Raw genomic sequence first — 19,276 nt, forward strand, 5'->3', positions numbered from 1 at the left:
GGATTGGGGTAATCCGAAATTTCAATTGCAAAAATTGCACAAGACAATGTTTTCTGGTGTACTTAAGTCACCGGTGCCTCATGGGGTAGCCACGTGACATTTCTTTCTTCTGAAGATCCTTGAAAGGGTTTTGCTTTGTAAGGCTGGGACTTTCTCCCCCACACACATCCATGAACCATTCTACTAATACTTTTCTTATACCTTGCAAACGCCAACTAAACTATTTTGTGCCTATTTGAAAGACATTTTTACATTTTGTGGACTAAAGTTTCTTCGTCTCTGTATCCAAATATTTCCGTCTCTTCCCCATTGTACGCACTGGAATCTGCGCATGATGTCACCACAACTTTCCATACCATTGATTAGCTAGATCCTACTTATTCCGTGCAAAGAACATAATGTGGAATCGACAGGATATTGGATAAATTCTTCTTTTACAGCGATGTTGCAATACTTTTGACCACTGTGTGTAGTAGTCCTCCTCTGTAGATCAGCTAGGCAATTCCACTCATGATTTGATGAATCCAAGTGTGTAAAAATTATTTGATCAAAAACATAATAATGATAAAATTGGATGCTTCACGCGCAATATTTATTGGTCTCGTTATGAGTTTTAAAATATTGGACTCGACTACGTCTCATACCCATAGCTCGACTAACAAAAATGGGCTCAATCCAATTTTATATCATTCATATGACTGAAATCTTTTGGTCATTTGGGAAAAAATGCAATACTGTAAATACCTTTGTAAATTGAAAGCAAGACAATAGCAGTATTAAGTGGTCACCTGTTCATTCTGTTGTGTCTGTACAATGGTCAGCGACATAGAGTTAATAGAGATTCATTTACACCAACTATAAAACAGCTCAATTAGACAGATTGCTGGCACCCATCTTCAGATCATTGTTTGGAGCTTACAATCACGGGCATAGATTATTATCATCTACATGTCCTCTGGGGTATGTATAGAAATGTTAATCAAATGGATAAAGGGCAGCACTCGTAAATAAAGATGTGTTTCATCTACATATGGTAGCTCAGCGTTTCAATTAGACACTCACGCTTAACGATTGGTCGTGCGTGGGTATTGATGAGAGATATTGTTAGTAGGCACTACAAATATTAAGTTAAGAATACCCACATGGCGTGACACATTCCAATTTCAAGTTTGTAGAATGAAATATTGGATAAAGGTTACGGGTATATCACGAAATCATACTCAGTACCGTTAAACATTCCTAAAGCGACCAATAACGTGTATCGTTTTCAAGCGATGTTATATTAGCTCCACTGTCCATTATTTAAATCGCGCACTATAATTTGTCCAAACACGTCACGTGAGGGTACATTATTCAGTTTGTGTGGCTTGTACAAGTTGCCTAATAAACGTTGGTGCTCGCACTAAATTCAGGCGACATGTAGCGCGATACTATACATTTCTATACATACCCCAGAGGACATGTAGGGCACGGTGGCTCAGTGGTTACGGCCTTGGACTCATAATCCGAGAGCTTGCTCGACGTGCGTGGGTTCGATTCCCCGTCCCACCACCGTGTTGCGCCCTTGGGCAAGGCGCTTTGCCTCGCTTGCCTCACCCCACCCAGGTGCAATGGGAAGCTGTTAGGGGTAGTCACAGTCGTTGTACTGATGGACCCTGCGCCACTTGTAGGCTGCGTGGTTCTGACATATTCTAATGACGGCGGAATAAATGTAAAGCGCTTTGAGGCTGTTTACGGCATAAAGCGCTATATAAATATTTACATTCATTATACGGGAACGCACTATGCACAACGCTATTTTCACGTATTTTTTGTGGGATCTAAGAGCACATCAGACACACCAAATTGCATTTTGAATATGAGAAATGTCTTTCTGATATCCAATAATTTTGATTTGTTTGAAGTTAGCGATATAATACAAAATGTATGGCACAAATCCATTTACACCCAAATATTCGACTGCTTCGTGCCAGCAGTGGGTAAATGCAATTAGCTGCCCTGTGAAAACTTGGCAATTCTCACATTATTATATTGTACTAATTGTCTAAGACATGACAGCAACACATGGCAGCTATTTCACTTACCCACTTTTGACAGTCGTAATGTGTGCTCAGCAGCAAAACCTTCAAATATTGGGTTAGGCTACTCTTCATTCATTATCTACGTTTTACTGCCGAGGACATATTATTTAGGTGTCTGCATTACCCTGTATTTCATAAGTATAAGCTACAATAAGAAAACCGATTACTTTTGTTGCTCCATCAGCTGAAGACATATTATTTAGCAAATGATGTTGAAAATCATGGCCTAAATGAATGGGCAATATATTAGGTTAACCTATTGATTATAGTTTACAACGTGACATTGCTTAAAATATTCAGAACATATAGTTTCTCTGAAGACATCATTCATTGACAACGCTAATGTAAAACGGCACCAAATATTGCTGTATGGTCTCAAATGACACACATTTCTAAACTGAAGGGAGTTTAGACTACAAAAGACAAAAGTGACACAGTTATTGAGTCTCACGTTTAAAACACGTAGTCATGATGATGTCAATATAAACGAACAAAATAAAATTGACTGCACTTTGGATTCCTTGCAATGAAGGAAAGAAACCAAAATATGGTTCGACACGTTCGGTTTTCAGTTCAGCCTAAGGAAACACGAGAAAATTTCACGAGTCTATTTTACGCAACAATCACATGAATTTATGTAGCCAGCTTTCTACGTCTATCTCTCAATGTGTTATTTGTATGTTACAGAAATAATTATTTGATATATTTTGACAGCATACATCTAGCAGGATACCAGACCTCCTAGCAATAAAATAAATCGATGCTAAGTAACTCTAGTCTAATGAAAAAAAAATCCCCGATCCATATTGGGGTTTCTATATAATAATAAAGCAGAGCAAGTCTAGCTGGATTAGTTTTCTTTGGAAGTTGGAAAGAAGTATACCATAATCATCGTCTCGTTTTTTTTATTTAGCTCAAAGTTTGTAAGTTCTAATAAGCAGAAATCGATGGTGGTTATCATAGTAAAAAGGTATTGGAAGTTAAAAATAGGAATGAATAATTTGCGGTTATTTGAAATGACGGCAATAAAGGAGAACCCGCAAATGTACTTGATTGTCATCGGTTAACCCCGAACATGTAATTACGGATTCACATTGCACCTCAACAAACGCTAGGAAACTCGACATAGAGTTGCATCTGATTTCTATCTGGCATGTACTACTAACCAGACACCGGAGATCGATGTCTCATTGCACGGCTAATAGGGGTTGCTTGTTATTTCTAGGCTTTATTTATTTATTTGTGTTTTCCAATCTAGGTTGGCGTGTCCGAAATTAGAGTTTAAAGAGATGTATTAAGAACACGTTAAAATGTAAATCACTATTGTAAAACTTAGCTTAGGAAATTTACATTGAAAATCGTTTTGACAAGTTAAGGTTGACAATTGTCGAACAATAATGCTTGACAAAATGTAGACAATCTACCTTAGCTTAATGTCAAAAACAATATTTGGGTGTAACACAGTAAAGATTTTGAAATAGTGATTAAGTGTTTTAGGCTTGATCAAAGAGAGTTGCAAGCAATGCACTAAACATTTGGGCTCCATTTTGAAAGGGTGATGTATTGGAATCTTTCCTTACTTTAATGTAGATGACTTTCATATACACATAAATACAAAGTATAGGTAATCATATAATTTAGGTCATGTCTGTTCACACTTGTAAACAACAGACGGGAATTCATTAATAAATAGTGCCTTTCGATGCCACAGATAAATGTTGCCTGGAATGTCTGAGATGCTCAACATAAAATATTAATCTCTCACAAGAAACCACATACAGACAAAAATATCGTTCAGTGTTGTGACCTTCACGATTTTCAATGAACCTTATTTTGTAATACATTTTCTTATACTATAATCATTTTCCCCGTTGGCCGCCCCTTTAGGTTTGCAATGTAATTAAGTTCATATCTTCCAAGATTTTGCCCCAACATGACAAACTGTATCAATAACCCCTGAACTACTTAATCGAAGATATTGTCATTCTGAGTTCATTACTTCATTGCTAATATTCTTTCATCTCAACGTCTTAAATTGATTAAAAAATGAAACAAGCTTTCATCTCGTGTCTACAGGTAACATACAATCGTAATAATTCCTATCTCGCATTCTTCTCCTTTAAAAGAGGCGTAGGCTGGCCGTCATAATGAGTTATTCCTTTTGCACATACACGTTTTGGCTTTCCTGGCAGGTAATATACAACAGAGGACGGACAAGTTTTTTCTTGACCTTTTCTGATGTAAGTATCATATTTTGAAAGGAAACTCTTTTAGTCTGAGGTACAACGGAGTTATTAAAAGAGACAAATACAATTGGTATATCACATTTAATTTTCCATATTTAAGAAGTCTACAATATTTCTTGCTCTCTTTTTGTCAGATATGATGCTTAATTGACGGTGGTAATGGTTGCCATAAAGAAGTCTTCAACGGAGCACATTTTGACATTATAAAAGTTTGTTTCACGTAGGTGACGTATTCAAGAAGTACATTTTACCCTGGAGACGTAACGGAATACAAAACCCAATCGTAAGAAGAAATAAATATGAGCATGAAAGTTTGTTCTGGTAATATAGTTTCCTACATCCAACGTGCGTACTCAATGGATATATTACACGCGTTTTGGAAACACGGATTAAAATATATAACCTATATTTCAATAGTGGCATAGAATAACAATGTTGTACTTAGTTGAAAATTTAGTTTCTAACTTAAAACTTTTTCCACAGTAATTATACCGGCGCGTACTATCAATTTGTATAAATTATATGGTGGAACCAAAAATGGCGAACAATCTCCCAAAGTTTTGATCGGACGCTATTGCGTTCTTCACAATGTTACAGCATGCGACAATATTCTCGGTAACCCCTTAAAGATATTGGGTCGTTTCATGTTTCAGTTAGTTAACCTTATTAAATCTTTTGTAGTCATGAGCACTGTTGCGCCTTGACGTTGTTCTGTATTCACTTTCATATAACATCTTAGTAGGGATATCTAACATATCAAAAGAAAGAATTTACCTCCAACAATAGGAAAACAAATTAGTCTCATCTCCAGAAAAGGCAGTATTACACTTTCTGGCTCATTGTAATATCTGTCGATTTCAAAGTAAACTGTTATCATTGCTAAGCTACCTTGATTTATTGCATTGGCTGTTTCATTATATACAGTAAACCGTTTTTTTTACAAAAGATATTATCACGAAATGTCCAAAATAAGCATAGAAACAGTAATTAAGTAAAGTTAATATTACAATACTTGAATTCAAAGTGCATACACTCAACAATAATTAAACAGAACGGAAAAGAAACACTCAACATTGATAATATTGTGTCTGTTCAAGAATATCGTTATTGCGTAGTTTCAGTATAAACTATGCACCTTCATTTTGTTTCAAGTTGCAGAAAACTGAGACATTTTGTCTGGTTTGTTTTGATTTGCGAAGCTTAGTTTATCTTAGTGTATATTATACATATAGTATAGTATTGAACAATTGGAAAGCATGAAGAGTGTGATGTAGCCTATAGTTCATGAACGGTATTAATATTCACGAGACAATGAACCAATGACAGCGTTTCGTGCATGATTTTTGTCACTGCACGGACGCGAATTCGCGTCCGCGTATTACTACATGACGCTCGAGAATCTAAGAAGCTCTGGCTTGGTCAATTTAATAACGGGTGAACAATTCTGGGCGCCAATGATCGCTTTTTAGTTTACCTTTGATTTTGTTAAACAACGATGGTTTATTATATTTATGAGCTCTGTTAATGATTGATATGATTTTATTGACGTGTAAATGACAAAAATCAATGCACTTGCCCTTTAATATTTCCCATCACAATACACTTGGGATCGTCAAAGGTCGCGTGCATTGACTATTGCCATTTACACTACAACAAAATCATATTCAGTCATTAACCTCTAATTTATGACGCACAGTGTCATCGACCCTATATCTTCATGGCAGAAATCGCCATGGTAGGTTGAATCCACAGCCACGATTGGCCATTTGGTTCAGACCTTTGAAGCTCTTTGAGACGAATAATTAGTCGAGGGACATGACTAAGGCTACTCACAATAGCCGGGTAATTGATCTTGGTTGTGCGTGAATAAGCTTGTATACCCCATTGAGGTCAATGGTCATCGACTTTTATACTGCCTAGTAGTGAGTGCAGCTGTACTACACGCTGTAGTCCATACTTGACCAACGCAATATAAAATTAGAGTTTTGGTTAGATTTTGAGTTCAAAGCGCACGGCCAATTTTCAAAGCGCATTCTAGCGACTATCATATCTGTTCAACACGTATTTTCAAGTGTATGAGACCACATCTGGTTTCTTGAGAAAAATTCATTTACGGGAGATATTCATCATTTTCTAACCCGGTATCCGAAGATTTTCGTCTGATATCAAAATCGTGCATAGCAATTCACGTGTATCGATCCCGTGTATTCATTTTAGTGTCTCTGCTGCACCAAATAATTATTAGCCAGGCGGTGTCGGTGTGTGACGGGTCTATCACTTTAATATACAGTTAGCTACATGAAGGTTAAAAATCTATTAAAGATAACACATACCAAAAAGTAATTACCCCCCTTAATGAATGAATATTATTCCAAGACGGTTGATCGTATGCCAGATGTGGGGAATGTAGTCGAACCAGACTTTATTTCTGCACATTATCGCACCTGATCTATGTGCGTGTAATGTACGTATTCTTTGATAGGCTTTTTAATTACGTAATCATACGTTTGTTTCCATGACAAGCCCTTTATCGGTTCAGCATGTTCATTCAACTGAAACTGATCCAGAAGAGGTGAGCAACGCTTTGTACATTCTTAAATGTTTCGTACCGGTATTGAATAATGCAACTTTTAGCATTGTTTCAGTATGATGCTGTTCTTCCCATCATGCAATATTGCTGTACTTTCGACGTTCACCGAAACTCACATAGACCGTGATGTTGCGTAGGCTTCCCACCACAGGTATGGGGGTGTTTCAAAATTGCGCAGTGCTTACGTCACAGAAGTTAGTATCACCCCTTCAAGCGCCACTTTACATGAATGACAATTGTGATTGGGAATCGAAAAAGTGATCGATACGAGTAATTCCTTATTTCAATCCGTACAAGGAGAGACGAGTATCACTGTGGAACACAACATGCAAACAAACATGTCATTTTGAAAAGCGACTCATGCAAAGGAGAGTACGAAAATATCCTGCAGTATTCTCGACAGTAAAAGCATTGGATGCTGTACTCAAAGCAAATAATAACCAAGTGTTTATTACGTGGGATACTACCTATATTGTATGCAAGTATAGTAATAGTTGATTGCATCGTAGTTTATAGTAGCAAGGTAGAGAAACGAAGTTGGACAACCAAACAGAAACGAAGCAGGAACTTTTCAGTTTAATTGATTGCTTTACGGGTATTAACTTCATCATCACTCTATTTTTAGTGGGTGCATAATTTTGAATGTTTTAACAATATTAAACTGGTGTATATAATGTACTTGTTTATAGATATGTTTGAGGTAAATAGGGCGGAGGGCAGAGGAAGAGACGATCATACCTGCATTTTTCAAGAAGCTAGTCATGGACTAATAGATGACAGCAAGAAGTCTTTCATAAAAGAAATAATGATCATCCGGATGTCCAAATTTCTATATTGTCAAAAATTCCGGCTTATGTTTTGGATTGACTATTTATTGTTTATTACCACAAACTCCTTGGTAAATAATGAAGAGAAACGTAAAAGTTAATGGTTAAAAATAGAACGGAACGTTCGTGTTGTTCAATGATCGACTCACTAGTAGTAATAATACGCATAAATCGTGAACAAATCCAAGGATTTAACTTTTCTAAATTGGCTTCTTGTGTGGAACATTATGCCATTGACGACAAAGTCATCGTTGTGTCTGTACATGTACATGATGTACATTACCACCACCGCGGTGCACCGGTTATTGGCTTATCGTAAATGTTTGGGTCAAAAACAACCAAGTGTTTGTTATTTTATACAAAACAGATAGCTTTTATTTACCAAATTTAACATCACAAATGGATTCATCGAGTTTTTCCATTCTAAATATGTAGGCCTTTACTTTTATATACTTTTGACCAACAATTTAGCAGCTATTAGGCCCAAAGGTTTCCATAGTTCCATGGTTATAAGACCATCGTCATGCTTCTAGGTTCTATTATATTTGATTATATTAGTATGTAATTAATAATGCTGTCAATCAGGCTAATTGTCGCCATCTGCTTTATTTATCAATCTGTCAACCAAAATAGCACCAATGAATTACTCCACAAAATCAATTGCAATAAAGCAGTTAAAGGTGAATGTAGGTGAGTGACCGATCAGACCAATCACCAATGATTAATAATATAGCAAAAACAACAACAACAATAATAATAACAACAACAGCAGCAGCAGAAGTAACAGCAATAGGAAAACAAAGAAGGCAGCTTTAAAATAAGATCGTTTCGAGTGATTGAATTTTTCAGCAAGTCCTAGTTAAACTCTAATCATACCCAGGCTAAACCCAAGTAAGTGTTCCTTCCATTGGTACATGTACAGACTTATTTCGTCTGATGTACATCACTGAGTTGGAATCGACGGCTAAATTTTTGCTAAATAAAGTTCTGCTAAATAATTTGTAAATATGGCTTTACCATAGCCTCAATTTCACTTTAAATAAAATACGAAACTGTGTGTTATAGAAACATATTAAGTAAAAAACAAACTAACTCAATTCTTTACAAATCTCAAACAACAGCTATCGGCAAAAGCAATTTGCGCCAGGCTGAGAATATTATTATGGCAGCTAGTGAATGTTAACAATAAGTCACACACAGTGAAATATTAATTTACATTTTTCTTCGTGTGTTCAAATTGTCCTTCAAGGTCGCTAGTTTGATGTGTATAATACATGCAAAATGTGACCAATTGCCTTCCGAATCAAATGAAAAAACACTTTCGGTACCTTTAAAAGAATCATGAGAAATGGGTTTGTCGTCTTCCTTTGGTTTACTATATTTTAAAATTATTTACGAAAGCTACATTTTAACGCGGTTTGATGTCAAATAAATAATATACTTGTTTTTTAACCATATCAATGATAAAATATTAGAGCGATATATTCCACATTGATGGAACGTGCTCCTTTTGAATGCAGCAATTGGGTTTATTACTTTTTCCGTTGATCAAGGACGTTCTCATGACGTGCATGAAATTCCTCATAGTTGATGTATTAGTGAACCAAAATGACTGCGGTTAGTCTTCCAGAAGACTGCGTAGTATAGGAATAACCCATCGTTTAAGTGTCTCCCAACAACACGGAGTATCAATCATGCAACGCGTATAACAGGTTATAAGTAATCAAGAAAAGATAGATGTGGAAAAGTGACGATAACTCTGATGGTTTATGACGCTTAATGTAATATATTTAAAAAAAAACAATGCTTTAGTTTATATAGGAAAGTAATCAACGTGGATTTAAAAAAAATATATTTGTTAATCAAATATGTTGATCAGCGTGATGTCGTATTTGACATCAATGTAAATAAACCGTTTTTATGAAAGATGCTATCAAGAAACTGACAAAAATAAACATAGAAACAGTAATTAAGCAAAGTTAATATTAAAATACTTGACTGAAATGCATACACCCTCTAATCAAACGGCATGGAAAATAAACAAGCAAGGGGAATTTCAAAATTGCGCAATGCTTACGCCACAAAAACACATGATATGAACGACATGTGATTGATATACGTTAATTCCCTTAGTTATTTCAATCCGTGGATGCAAGGAGAGAAAAGTACCGGTCAATGTATCGAGCACATTATGCTTACAAATTTTGAAAAGCCTCTTATGTTAAGAAACAGATATTCTTGGGATACGCAACATTAAACACATGATGCTGTACTCAGAGAAAGAAGAATAACCTCGTGGAATACTCTATCCAATTACGGCATGCGTTGGTCGTATCGTAGTTTATATTTGTTCTGTAAGTTTTGTACAAAGCTGTACTGTAGTAACGTCTGTGAAGTACGCCACATTTAGGGACGCACCATTAGACTTCAAGGGGGGGTGGAGGAAGTTGGGGTCGGGGCAAGTTTTTTTTCACCGCCTTTGGCGGCGAAGTTTTGTTTTTTTCGCCGCCAAAGGCAGCAAGTTTTTTTTTTTAATTTTCATGCATTTGTACAGTTGGGGGAAGTTTCATGTAGTGGGGGAAGTTTTTTTTTTCAAAACTTCCTCCCCCTCCCTTTGACATTCTTGCAGACAGAAAGAGAGAGGGAGAGCGGAAATCATACGGAAAGTTAATAGTTAAAAATAGAGCTTAAGCGTTGTTTAATGATCGACTCTATAGCAATAGGTGGATTTGCACAAGAAGCGGAATCCACATTAAAACCTTTTCCTCTGATTTGATGACCCCTCTTGTGCATGCAGACGGTAACGCGGCATAAGCGCTCTGCACGCACACGTAATCGTGTCATGAGCGCCCTACACGTACATGTACAATAACACACTCACTACGCGATCATTTCCCAATGAGGATTGGAGTGCCTTGTAGACACTTTTTGCTATTCATCCACATCCCAAGATATCGCATTGAAAGTGGAGTGGAGTCACCCGATAATAGGCATATACAGTGGCAAAATCGAAATATTTATTTTCTAAATGACTTCTTGTGCGCAACATAATTATGCCCATTGACATATTATTATACTTTGACATATCGTCTTACGAAATACATTACTATAACCCTGTCATTGCCATATCGCTAAGTGCTTAGATTCCATCTGATTACATTTACTCTAACATTGTCACTCCGGCTGATTGTCACCATCATAGCTAAAGAAAGAATGATCTTAGCGTTAGCTATATAATTATGATTGATTAAAGGAGGATTTCGTGATCCTAACATCCTCTTTTTATGACATTTTTCAGTAGATATCCACGAAAAAAGCGTATTTCCAAAATTTCAGTTGATTCCGATTTTGCGTTTGCGAGTTATGCATGATTATGTGTATTACACTACTCCATAGACAATGTGTTGTAATTTCGTTCTGGTGCACCAGAACGAAATTCAAATTTAACGATATTTTTTTGCTAAACGAATTAATCTGCAAGAAATATTTGGTACATAAACATTATGTAGCCAGAGGTATCCAGTGGTGTAAAAATCTCAACTTTATTTTGGAAAAGTGGGGGATGAGACTGTGGATCACGAAATGCCCCTTTAATATGCAATACAACAAATACTTCCATTAACATGTCTGTCTGAAATTTGGGTCACAAATTGCATTGACCAACATGCAAACAATGAGTTTCTCCAGAACTACACAAAATTGATATAATGGGTGTTGGCTCTAATAAAAAAGTTGTGCCTTGTTATGTAATTCAACAATTTCACGCTCCGTGGCTTTTATGCAGGATCTCGGAGCTTATTCCTTTGTTATGCTAAATCCTTTCCCTATTTTCTGTGCACAAGGACCTTCCTATACAGGTGTATAAAAATGAAAAAATTGTATCGCACGAGTATATCGTGCGGAGTAAATATCACATTAGTATAATCAGGAAATAAATGATAAATATGTTAAATACGCAGTGAACAAACTCACCCCGTTACCAACATCGAACAACAGCTATATAGGTAAACGTAGTCTATGCCAGGCTGAAAATATTGTATTGTATATAATATATTATGATGGCATGTGAATGTTAACAACAGGTCACACACTTCGTTCGAAATATTAATTAGATTTCTGTTCATTCTTTCAAAGGGTCTTCCAAGGTCACGTCACTTAGTTTGTGCATAAACCGTGACCAGTTGCCTTCAGAATGAAATGGAAGAGTACTTTAGATTGATATTAGGTATTTCCATGAATCTTTAATTCCAAAGTCACATTTCAACGAGTCCGATGTAAAATAAACAATGTACTGGTTTTTAACATACATATCAATAATAAAATATATCTTAAAAGCGACATATATCACAATGATTGAAAGTGCTCAGTTTGAATGCAGTAAAAAGGACTTTTTTATGACAAATATGCATAAAATTCATCATCTTATAGTTGAATTATTAATGAACCAAAACGACGTGTATATACAACCGTGGTTAGTCTTCCAAAACTGTAAATCCATCGTTTAGGTGTCTTCAAATAAGACTGACCATTAATAATACTAGTTTTAGTAATAAAGAAGAGATAGGATGGAAATGTGACGGTAACTCTGATAGTTTATGACACTTTCATTAATTTATCTGAACAATGATAATCTAGTATACATTTGGAAATAATCAGCTTCTTTTTCTAAATATAATTTAAACATTTTATCAATTGCAACACAGCTTATGAAATCAATGTCTTAAGCTAAGTGCAAGAAGGTCGCAAATGCTGTGTTATTACTATGCACTTACGGTTACATACCACTAATAGGCCTGGGCGATACATGGAAATACGACGAATAACTATTTATTTGCATGGCATCTGAAAAGACTGCATTAAAATCGCTGAAATTGATCAAGTTATATAGCCAAAAAAGTCCTTTTGGTTTGATGCTTCAAAATGGTATATTTTCTCTCATTATATGACATTTTTGTTGTAATAGTACCAAAATTCATACGCACGGTTTCGGTTTTTAGTAAATATTCGCCCTACCATATTGTAACTTTCAACTTCGAGGGCGCACTGCCATTTTAAGGTGTTTACGGTTCAGTGCGTTAATCAAGAAAAGCCTCAGGTCAACCTATGTTGAGTTTTTGATCATTTGGCATCTAAATCATATAGTTTCACCTGATATTAGTGGCATTTAACTGTGAGAGTTGTGAATATGAGAAAATTCCACCCGAAATTAGCCATTTTCCCATTGAAACCCGTGTAATACATAATTAGTGGTATTTAACCTTACGAGATTTTTGCACTAGCTGACGATGCACTCGACGACGTTACATCGCGATGTAACGTCGTCGAATTCGGTACATTGGTGTTGATATTTTAAAGAAAATAACAAATTTGATGAATCTTTTCAAGGATATCAAATCTGCATTTAGTATTAGACATTATGATCGTGATGTTAACAATAATAATTAATAATGATAAAGAAAAACGCTTTAAAAGAATTTCCGTCAGGATGTTAACTGGTACTTTTCCACTTATTTAAAGGCTTAAGGGCTGGGGTATGAACGTTTGGACAGTATTTATTTTGGGACATCAGAGCACATCAGACATATCGAATTGCATTCTGAATACGAAGTATGTCATTCTGATATCAAATAATTTGGATTTTTTGAAATTCGCAATTTAATACACATTTTATGGCAAATCATTAAAAATTGATATTTTTGATATTAAACAGTACTTGAAGTAAACTTTATAAATTTGATGATTTATACTTAAAGTGTATGTAGGTGGGATGAAAAGCCGACGATCAATTGAAAATTTTGACCTTTCGTATTGAAGATATGGATTTTTTTTTCCAAAACACCAAAAAAAAAGGTCTTTTGGGAAAAAATCCATATCTTCAATATGAAAGGTCAAAATTTTCAATTGACCGTCGGCTTTTCCTCCTGCTACATACACTTTAAAATATATCATTAGATTTATATAATTAACTTCGAGGACTGTTATATATCAAAAATTTGAAAAATATCAACTTTTTATAATTTGTCATAAAATTTGTATTATATTGTGATTTTCAAAAAATGAAAATTATTTGATATCAGAAAGACATGCTTCGTATTCAGAATGCAATTCGATAGGTCTGAGGTGCTCTCATGTCCTACAAAAAATACTGTCGAAACGCCATAAACGCTCATTTTAGATCCCTTAATGTACGATTTCCTTCAAATTTTAAATTTGTCATTATATACTCAAAATGCTGAAATAATACTAGTAATAATGATCGGGAATGGTTTCTGTCCATTTTGAGCTGAAATAACGAGGTAACGTGAAAGAAACACTGCTTGTTATTTTGGCCGTTTAACACGCAGTTCTATGGGCGGACATAAAGTCATAATTTCTTGAATTATGACTTTATGTCGAACTTTGCTCTGTTTACCTACAAACACAACAAATTTGGCTGATTCCATTTAGGTGCAAGTTGTGACATGTGTAAACATTACAAATATGCCAAAAAATCAGGTTTGAAAAAAAATTAACCAAATTCATATTATAAGATCGTACATTATGACTTTAAACGTGCATTAACGTATTTCATATTTTATTTACAAGTTTTTATTATGAGAGTCCATAGCAGATGAGTTTTCAAGATGTTTATAAGGTTCAGTAAAGTTTGTTAGCATGCTCTGGATACATTTATGTCAAGCAAATTGTGCGCTTATTGTGGGGTGGGCAGAGTGTCTCTAAAAGAACTGTACTGTTGGAAATTTAATTTGTGAGTATTTTAAGACCACAACAAAGCAAAACAGAATAATGAATCTATGTTATTGGGCAACGTTACCACATGTATATTTAAACGTTGGAAATTTGAAAATTGCACCTCATTGATCAATTCAATCCTAATCTACACAGTGCACGTTTGCTGTATTCTTGTTGATCTCTGTTAGTTTGGCTGGTTTAACACATCTGTGGGCCTTGTAATTGGCAATATTTGGCTATCGAACGCTACCTACTTCTCTGTGTTCATTCATTACTTCTTGTCCCATGTATACTGTCTATTTTGTATCCGTTTCCCAGATCAAGCTGGTATACCTCATTCTTTTTTCTCAGTGCATGATATTTCAAGTACAGATCATTGACTGCTGTCATGGCTGTATTGAATCCGTAGAAAGGAGTCAAAATCATCAAATCAAATACCAATAAATTGTAATTCACAACGATATAGATCTTTCAGAGATACCATGACTTAACTCAACATTGCTAATTGCGGAAATAGACTAAATAGGAATATCTAATGGTGATAGACGAGAAACCATTATAATGATGTTATACTTAGGTTCTGCGTTTATGCTTATATTTTTATGATATCAATGCCGAAATAAATGTCAATTAGTAAATAGTTAATGAGTTCATTGGTAATTAGTTAATGGTCAGCAGTAAGCTTACATTCTTATTAATCGTATTAATAATCTATTAGGACACATAATAATTTTTGATAATAATAATAAAGATAATAATAATAATAATAATAATAATAATAATAATAATAATAATAATAATAATAATAATAATAATAATAATAATAGTAAATTTGCTCCCTTTCATTACCTTTTTGAAAAACACCCGTAGATATTCCTGAGTTGAGTGTACATGCTGTTTAATAGGGTGCTGCAGATCTGTATTTTTACCGTTTGTTTACACTTGAAGCTAACGATATCAATTATCTGTCTGCCCGAAAAAGTAAAATTACACTTGTTGTTGACCTACAAGTGAAATTAGACTTGCTGTTGACCTGTTTTTTTATATTATTGTATTTTTAGCTCGGGTCAGGGTTAGGGCTAGGGTTATAAAGTAGTTAGGGTAGTGCGCAGGGTATTCCAGAATTATTCCGATATTTTGATCTATTGAGGAAAAGTAAAAAGAGAGCAATGGACACCAACTTGATGTAAAACAACAAGGTAAACACACAACGGTATCAGTGTGTACTTTACAGCAAAAAAGCAACTAGTACACAAGACACGTTGTTTCTAGAAGTAACCTGTCATGCCTGAATGTAACTGTCCATGTATGTTATGTCTAACTTTGGTGCTCTGGCACCGCCAAGTGTCCAGTTTTCAGTGGCGTATCCGACGAATTTTTCAAGGTGGACACAATCGTTCAGCTAAACCCATTACCAAATTGACTGCACCAGGACGAAAATTTGCAATTGTAAAACAATTGGCGTAAAGCAGTCCAAACGGAAGATGAGCATTACATATACCTGATCAATTTTACCCCAGTATTTCGAAGGTCGGAACGCCACTACTAGTTGTACATGTAGGGGCGTCCGTCGGGCAAGCTGGTTAGAGAAATAACACGTCCGACAACAAAGTAGACCATCCCGAACTTGCGAACGTGGGCTATTTTACACACTGAACGGTATACAGAGGGGACATCAAAATAAATGTAGTCACAGAAGCAGGTAAAGTTCGATAGCCAAAAAAATAACGATACCACGTCCCGCAGAAGTGTTAACTGGTAAAAACGTAAAGGACGAACAGGAATATGTACACCGGAACAAGTAATGAAAATCATTAGGCCAAAAAAAAAAAAAAGGTTCGTCTCAAAGCTGACGCGCGCGTTTGTAAAATCCCACGATTTGACAAAAAACAAATGCGGAAATTTTTTTTATTTCAAAAAAAAATTTTTATAGTTTTTTCCAGAAAAAATTGGCGAAAATCAGACTTTTTTCTCAAAATACCATGAAAAAAAGTCGGGAATAATAAAAAAAAAAAAAAAAAATCGCATTTCGCATTTGTTTTTAAATTTCTCGTGAGCTTTGAGACAAACCTTTTTTTTTTGGCCTTATGCACATTGGCAGTCAAACCGAACCAATGACAAGAAATTACAAATGTAGGCACTGAAGTAGGTAAAGTTCGATGGCCAAAAGTTACTAATTTCAGAGCCCGTAGAGGTTTAAACCCAACAGACAAAAAAAGAAAAAACAACCAAGTTTGGAGCAGATAAACTGCTCTTTTTCAGGAACAAAACAACAAAATAGACAGGGTAGTTTTAGGTATCAACAGTATGCTATTACTCAATTATCAATATGATCAGACGTAAGAAATTGAAAATTGGTAAAAAACGAGATATTCTTTCACAGAAAGAGATGATATCAGAGTTAAGTAATGAGATAAAGCGAGCACGCTGAGAAATGTCCAGCTTTGTTTGTGTGGCTTAGTTTACATGTATTATTTTGATAAGATCAATGTCATCTCCTCTTTAGTCCAATCATTGGTTTGATCTGTTGAGGAATTGTAATGGAATCTTCATAATTATTTTGGAATATTTATCATGCGCTTATATTCCTATGATCAATACAATATAAAGAATGATGCTCATTCGAAGTATCAAATCGACGGAAACGTATTAAACTGAAAATACGCAGAAAGTTATCATTATTATACTACAAAACCACCAACACTATGATATACAACAATATATCAAAATATAAAATATATAAAATATACATTATATTTAGATGAATTCAATACATATACAAATGCACACCAAAAATAATGCTAATAGCAAGCAACGGTTGATAACCAAAAATCAGATGCACGAGAAATAGGCGCCTGAAATGAGACATTTCTTTGGAAACGAAAAAGCATTAATTTCTAAGCTGGCTTGCAATCAGTGATGCTTTTGAGATGTTATTCTAGGTTGAATTGCTTTCCTGGCAAAACGTAATTTTGGCGCTAATAAAGATATGGAAATTGAAACTACTCAAAATTAACAACTCCCTCGGTAATCCTAAAAACGTTATGACAGTACTGATTTTGTTCGAAGAGTTCTTGTTGTCGCCCAAGAAAACTAGTTCAACACTTTGTGATGTAGGTACACAATGTTAATAAAGCACGAGTCAAATAATTCCCCAAAGGTCTTTGATGTTACAGTCTTAATAACTTATCTTGATTTTCATAAAAAATACATTAACATAGTACAAGTATACTTTGGAATTATTTAGACCCGAAAGACTGAACCTGAAAATTTTCTCCAGCAGCACGAGTAATTTCTTACATTCATTCCCTTTCAGCCTTGTGAGTTCTTTCTTACATTTCGTTGCTTTTTAAAGTATACCTTTTCAAACTGTACAAAAAATAACGATAAATCTTTGTCAAGAACTAAAGAATATCGAGCTTTGAACTCTGATAACTTGATAATAATACTACATATCCATTTGTAAAATAAGTAAAATGAAAGATAATCTTGCCTGTAATTTTCCCCCGTTGATTGCCTATGAATCCGATGTCCGTGTGGGATTAAGTCCAAAATGATTCAGTCCTGTGCGTTCACTGTATAAAAAAAACTCAGGCAGCTCTGCTTACAACACTAAAATGAACATTACTACGTATATCCTCTGCTTCTTATACTAACCCGTTTTGTGAATGGTAGAGAAAGTATCTTTACACATCACACTCCCACGTAGAACAGTGACATCACGCACAAGTGGTTTTTTATTGGTCTGTAAAGCTTGCAGACGATTTGGCACATGCGCGCTGTGTTGTTTCTTCCAGCAATTGAATGTTCTTTTGCTGACGTCTTTGCAATCTGTTGCAACACTTTTTATTATTTAGATGTCTCTATTACGACTTGTTCTATTTTCGCTAGATACCATAGAAAGTGCGATCTAGTTCTGGCACATGTCAAAATAATGAATATTTGATGATAATTTAAAGTTGAATACATGCCATTAAAAAAAAAAATGTGATATATTGTCTCAATTAAAATATCAACTATCAATAAAGTCAATACCATATAGAAAAATGTGGTGAACACTTTTAATCTACCAACATAGAGATGATGAATTGGCTTATGCTCTTTTTCCTGAACTTTTTGTGATAATTTTCAAAAATAAATGAGCTGTTTTATCATCTTTGTAAGGTATTATATTTCTTTTTTATTGTATAAAGACGATGCCTATTTGGAATTTTGCTAAACAAAGCTTCAAAAGCACTTTGGTAATTCTGTTGAAAATGTTTTATTTAATTATCATAATGACATAAACTGTTACAGTCCTCGTTCTAAATATATCAACTATGTTAAGTGTGTCGGTTTGATTGGCGATCAATTTAGTTAATCGCTGATCGGACCCATCGTTCGGTTTATGCCATGATTTCCGGGTCTGTTCTTGGGTTTGTACTTTGACTATCTATATATTTTCCTTTTCTCATAGATGTGATTATTTAAATACATATTGTGTGTGTCATATTGTGCATCAGTTAATCATCTGTGGACAAATATCTTTAATGATTAAATTCTGCTTAGACCAGGTCTAACTTTAGACCCGGTCTAACTCTTTTGTGCATACCGACCTTAGACTCTAAAGTGTTATTTGACAGGACAGAGTATCTGTTAATGTCTAGAAGATTTTGGCAATACTCTTGAAAATTTATAGTGCCGACACTTTGAATTGTCGATGAAATGGACACTGTTAGATGTACTCTTATTCTACTGATGAACCACAAGAAAGTGTAGAGCGTACATTCATGTCCACGCGCAGGGCTTTACCCAAGTCAC

General features: G+C 35.0%; 1 long non-coding RNA gene across 1 annotated transcript in view; it reads right to left on the reverse strand.

Moving 5' to 3' along the window:
• Positions 1–18,107, reverse strand: part of LOC140150531 (uncharacterized) — a 95,906-nt gene extending 77,799 nt beyond the window's left edge. Inside the window, exon 1 of the long non-coding RNA XR_011858807.1 lies at positions 17,970–18,107. This is a non-coding gene — a long non-coding RNA (uncharacterized lncRNA). The remainder of the gene's footprint in view (positions 1–17,969) is intronic.
• Positions 18,108–19,276: the final 1,169 nt, after the last annotated feature.

The sequence above is a fragment of the Amphiura filiformis genome, chromosome 4 (assembly GCF_039555335.1).
Source record: "Amphiura filiformis chromosome 4, Afil_fr2py, whole genome shotgun sequence".
NCBI classification, from domain to species: Eukaryota; Metazoa; Echinodermata; class Ophiuroidea; order Amphilepidida; family Amphiuridae; genus Amphiura; species Amphiura filiformis.